Source organism: Myotis brandtii, unplaced genomic scaffold, assembly GCF_000412655.1.
Source record: "Myotis brandtii unplaced genomic scaffold, ASM41265v1 scaffold5238, whole genome shotgun sequence".
Taxonomy (NCBI): Eukaryota; Metazoa; Chordata; class Mammalia; order Chiroptera; family Vespertilionidae; genus Myotis; species Myotis brandtii.
In genome coordinates this window covers 13,242-18,819 of record NW_005369909.1, presented here as the reverse complement: position 1 = coordinate 18,819, position 5,578 = coordinate 13,242, and the positions used below count along the sequence as shown (strand labels likewise).

Sequence of the window (5,578 nt, the reverse complement as noted above, 5' to 3'; positions counted from 1 at the left end):
AAGTACAGTCCACCCAGCTCAGAAACTCTTTGGAAATAGACTATATGGTTTCCAAATAAAGCTATCTCTCTAAACAGTGTTTGTTTGACTCTTTCTTGCTCAACAAAGGGCTGCCTTTGCTTTTATTCTCTGTCCAGGTCCTTTGGTGGCGGCTCTCCACCCAGCAAACCCCCGGAGAAGAGGAGACACGTGTCCTCATACCCAGGTGCCTCCCGGGAACAGCAAAGCTGCAGACCCCATTACTGCCAACACCTACAGGCACCAAGACGGGCGTGGGCTCCTGTTACCAAGGGATTCTGAACAGGAGGCAGGTGTTCCCTGTTCTCACCTCAGAAACACAATCTTTTAATGGCTGAACCTGTAGATTCAGATTAATGGGGATCTTTCCTGTGAAGCACAGGCACTCCATTTTGCTCCACTTACCTCGATGTTGCAAAAACTGCTATTTAAAGATTTCCACTAAACATAGATGGTCCTTTGTTCTATGAATTCACTCTGCTATTCTTGGTTCTGATAACAGGCTTGCTCAAATAAGAGGAAAAATAAGCTTAATTACCTGGCCTTGCAAGCCGCTCTGCTGCCATCCCTGGTTACTGCCATGCCAGGAGTCTTTGAGTTATCTAAATTGTACTGTGCTCAAGGCTACAAGCTTCCTGCAAAATATCTCCCACTACATAGGGCTCTTTGTAAAGCCTGCAAAAGGTCTGGGTCTCATATTTGGCAGACAAAGGAAATAGGAAGGTATAAAGGGAAAGCTTCCTCCATATTAGTTTGCTAAGACTCTGGATATAACTCATCTGAGACCGTCGGCTTAATAAAGACTCCAAATTTGACTTATTGATTAAGGTGTCCTCTGTTGAGCTCACTGATTTCCAATATAACATCTGTCCCCAATGTCTGTTTTTTCCCGAATGATCTCACTTTAAATAGCACTGCTCCCCGCTGAGCTGACTGTATGTGTTTATGATAATCTCGGTGCAAAGGACACTTACCCATCTTCCTGTCCTTTCCTCTAAAGAGTCCAAAGGACAAAGCCTGGTTATAAAAGGCCACGGCCACCCCGGGGCTGAGTGGAGCACATGTGTCTCACAGTAAGTCATGGCTCTGCCCGGGCAGGGCGCTTGGCAGGGTTGGGCAGCCAGAGGGATATGGCCCAGAGGGCGCAGCCACTGTGCTGGGAGGATCCTGCATCCGGGTTCCACAGAGGTGCTGCCCTCTCCCCGTGTGGGAGGCCTCAGCCTCAGGGTCCCCACCTGGAGGGACAGCCCGATGGGACCCAGGCACCGGGCTTCCCTGGGCTCCAGGTCCCCTGCCCTGTCTGGGGTGGGCGATGGTCCCTATGGTCTCTGTTTTCATCCATGTAGATGCGGCCCTCCTGGATCGTCGGCCTCCTCCTGCTGGCCACCATAAAAGGTGAGAAAGGGACCATGTCTGGGCTGGCCTCTGGGAGGGGCAGATAGAGGCTTCATCATCATTATCATCATAATGAACAGTGTTATCATTATTTCAACAAAAACAACAATTGCCACCATTGAGGGAGTATTGACTCTATAGCAAACACTGGGCAACGTCTTAGACACAGATGACCCTGGAGACCCTACCGCCCTTTTCCACCAGCAACTGGCTGTGATGTGGTGACCGAGGTGGTAGGCTGTTGGGCAGCGCTGTTGGAGGAGGGTGCTCTCAACAGGCCCCCAAGACCCTCAGTCCCCAGCATGGACAAGTGCTTGTCTGCAGCATGAGTGCCCCCTCCTGTCCCTGCCTTGCCATCACTCCTCTCTCTGTTGCCAACTCTGTCTCTCCAACTCCAATCTGAGCCTTTCCACTCGCCTCCCTTCTGCTGGGCTTCCTTCTGCGCCAGGAGTCCTCCTTTCCTCCTCACCTCGCCCAGCCCACTCTTGGCCTCCCTTCCATCTTGGCCATGCAGCAGGACCTGACTCCAGAGAGCAGAGCCCACCCGGGTCTGGCTGCTCCTCCGGCCTTTCTGGCCCCTCTTGGTCTCCTTTGCTCCTCCTCTGCCTCCTCCTGACCTAAATGTGGGCGTCCCACAGAGGTCACTCCTGGCTCCCTAGTCGCCCTTTTCCTGTTCCTGTGGCTTCCCCTTTGCCCAGCCCCTGCTCCCCCCAGCCCCCCATCCCCTCCTGCCCCCTCCAATTTCCAGGCAGCTCCACCAGGGCCTCCCACCACGCCTCACACTCACTTGTCAAGGCTCAGGCACCACTCCCGACCCCGTCTCTCCACCCTTCCCTTCATTTCCACTGTCACCCAAGCCTAGAATGCCTGTTTCCTCTCAGACCCACCACCCCTGTACTGCCCCACTCCAACCCCAACCTCTCCCAGGCTCTCCTGCCTCTGAGCCACCCACACTGGGTTCTGGAAAACCCCTTCATGGAGCACCAGTCCCACCACACTCACCAGCACCTCCACTCACTATCCACCTAACGGCCCAGGTGCCTGACCCTGGCCTTCAAGCTCCTGCATTTACCACCTGAAGCAAGACTTGCTTTAGTCTCAGCAGCCCTTCTTCTGGGACTGGTCCCTCTTCCTGGAAGGAAGTCAAGGTCATCATGATTCCTTCCCTGTTAGATTTCCTCTCCTCAAGGCACTGATGTGTCTTTCTATCTCCTCAGTGCCTAGCTTTATTCACAATTAAACTCCCCCAATTCAAATCCTGACCCCACCATTGGATGTGCCCTTGGGCAGCTTACTTTGTCTCTCTGTGCCTTGGTTTCCCCATCTGTAAAATGGAAGTAATTCCTTATTCATGGGCTATTTTGAGGCTTAAAGGGAATAATGCTGGTGAAGTGCTAGTGTGGTATCTGGCACAGAGTAAACAGTCTACTCTTGCTTCAGGTGGTAAAAACTTTGGCTGTGACCTTGGGCAGCTTACTTTGTCTCTCTGTGCCTTGGTTTTCCCATCTGTAAAATGGAAGTAATTCCTTACTCATGGGCTATTTTGAGGCTTAAAGGGAATAATGCTGGTGAAGCGCTAGTGTGGTATCTGTCACAGAGGAAACAGTCTACTCTTGCTTCAGGTGCTAAAAACTGATGACTATTGTCAGTTTTTGAGAGAAGGGCCAACCTCTGGCACCATCAGCTTCGGAGTGGAGGAAGCCTAAGGGAGAAGAGCCATTGAAATCCTCTGGATTTGAGCATGCGCCCTCACTGGGCACTCTCTGTGAAAATGCTTGTGCTGTAGACTAGAGGAAGGACCCTCAGATTTGGACGTGGTTATTTGGATGATCGGTTGCATGTATTGAGCCCCTACTGTATACAGAATGATGCAAAACTCAGTCATCCCTGGCCTTAAGAAATGTACCTTTTCTGAGAACAACAGGGAAAACCAGAAATGGCAGAGAATAATTGGGGGACAATGTGCATCAAGGGGTGACATGAAGACAAGGGGATTGGACCGCACCCAGGATCAGCTGCTGTGCTGGGTGTGGGGCCTGCGTCAGGATCCACCCAGAAGCATCTCTGCACTACAGAATCGCAGGCGCTATCCTACCTGATGCTGGGTGATGGCATGTAAAGGGCCGTCTGGGGCTCTCCCGGAAGAGGTAGTTTTAAGGCAGAAGGTTCCCAGGAAGCTCAGCCAATCCCCCTCTGGCCTGATGATCAGGGTGAAAACAGCATGAAACAAGTAGTGCCCAGTGCCCCGCTGCCCTCCCTGTGAATCAGAATCGCCCAGAGAGGCGCTGGCCATGTGTACAGGCGATTCTTGTCTCCGTGGAATTTGGGGAGCACTGACAGCAGGTGGAGCCCAGCATTGGCCTCGCCAGCCCGGGCTGCACCCTGAAACGCCTCCTGTGTAGCTGAGGCGAGGTCGCTCCTTTTCTGAGCTCACAGTGTCCCCTGTGCTGCTCTTTCTGCTCCAGGAAAGGAGGTCTGCTATCCACCTTTCGGCTGCTTCCCCGATGAGAAGCCTTGGACAGGGATCGTACAGCGGCCCTTGAAGCTATCCCCCTGGTCCCCCAAGGACATCAACACCCGGTTTCTTCTCTACACAAATGAGAATCCCAACAGCTTCCAAGTAAGAGGGGCCTGGCGGGACTGGAGGGCGGGTGGAGTGGGGCGCCCACACTGGCGTCTGCACGCAGTTGTCTAAGGAAAAGGCAGGGCCGTGGGGCGGTCGGGGCGATGCTCCCTCTCCACTGGCAGCCACCTTAGCTCTCAGGATCGGGAACCCCTGATGAGGTCTATGGGTGCCGGGCCCAGAAACGCCCACATTCCACACACTGTGCACAGGCCTTCCTGGCACTGACCCCGATCCTGGGAGGAAGCGGGTAGGAGCAGCATTTATGGGGAATCCAGGCCTGGTGTGTCCATCTTCTTCCTGCACTGGGGGTGGGAGGAGAGAAGCCGCTCAGGGAATGAGGGTGGGGGTGTAAGTCCTTCCTGATGAGCCAGAAGACAGGTGTGGGAGAGGGGACTTGTTGTTGCTGTTAATCCTCATCAGAGGATATTTTTCCCATTGGTTTTTAGAGAGTGGAAGGGAGGGATGGAAAGGAAGAGAGAGAGAGAGAAAGAGAGAGAGAGAAACATTCATACAATGACGTGAGAGAGACACATTGAATGGTTGCCTCCCATATGAGCCCCAACTGGGGCTTAGGGTCAAACCTGCAACCCAGGTGCAAGCCTTTGACCAGGAATCAATCCCGTGACCCTTCTGTGCATGGGCCAATGCTCTGACCACGGAACCACTCCGGCCAGAGTGAGAGGGGCCATCTAACCACAAAAGCAAACAGGGCCCTGGGAGTGACCTGCAGTCCCCAGAAGGCCTGCAGGTGGAGGCAGGACAGGCTCTTCCAGGTGCTTAGCTCAGCTGCTCACAGGGCCACCCCTGACAGTTTGGAGAGTTGATGACTGGCCATACATCCCTGAGGCCAGCTGCCCTGGGATTGTAGGTGACAAAATCCCCCTTAGAGCCCCCAGCTTGGAGTCCGCTTGGACTGGTGGTTGGGCTGTTTTTATCTTCTGATCCTTCCTCAGACGTGGTGCCCAGGGGGCTCGTGAAGGGGCCCCTGGCATGTAGGTGTCAGTTCTTAAGTGCTACAAGCTTGAGGTGCCCTTCGTGGCTCCACTGAGCCACATCTCCCCTCGTTTTTGAGCTTCTGGCCTGGGGTCCTTCGCTCTTTCTGTTCTAGAAACATCTTCCACCATCTGGGGAAGCCGAGGGGTCCCTTCTCAGGATGATGTATTTAAATGCGAAATAAAACACATTGGATTGCAAAGGAAACCAATTAGATTGAAAAACAGTTATCAGAACATTTGAAATGATAAAATATATGCTGCTTTGTTATTATCTCACTAAATAACAAGATCCACGGGTTGGTCTAACTAAGGCCACTACAAATAGTAATGAGAATAACTGATTTTTAAGACATCTTCGACCACTGTCTTGAGACAGGAAAATACCTGTGACTCCCATTGGTGAAAGAGTGCCGTTACAATGACGGTAGCTTGTTGCCCAATTTCATAATTAACAGAAATGCTAGGAAGTCTATGAACTTGGACCTTGTGAATCCTGTCCTCAAAGCCCAGGGCAGGAACTCCTGTTCTAGCCCCACCCAACTTC

The 5,578-nt window shown here is 52.7% G+C and overlaps 1 long non-coding RNA gene across 1 annotated transcript; it reads left to right on the top strand.

Annotated features, from left to right (window-relative positions):
- Positions 1–1,023: 1,023 nt before the first annotated feature.
- On the top strand, positions 1,024–4,027 carry LOC106728043. Its single transcript, XR_001364292.1, has 3 exons — positions 1,024–1,091; positions 1,365–1,413; positions 3,879–4,027. It is a non-coding gene; the product is annotated as an uncharacterized LOC106728043 (long non-coding RNA).
- The last annotated feature ends 1,551 nt before the right edge of the window (positions 4,028–5,578 follow it).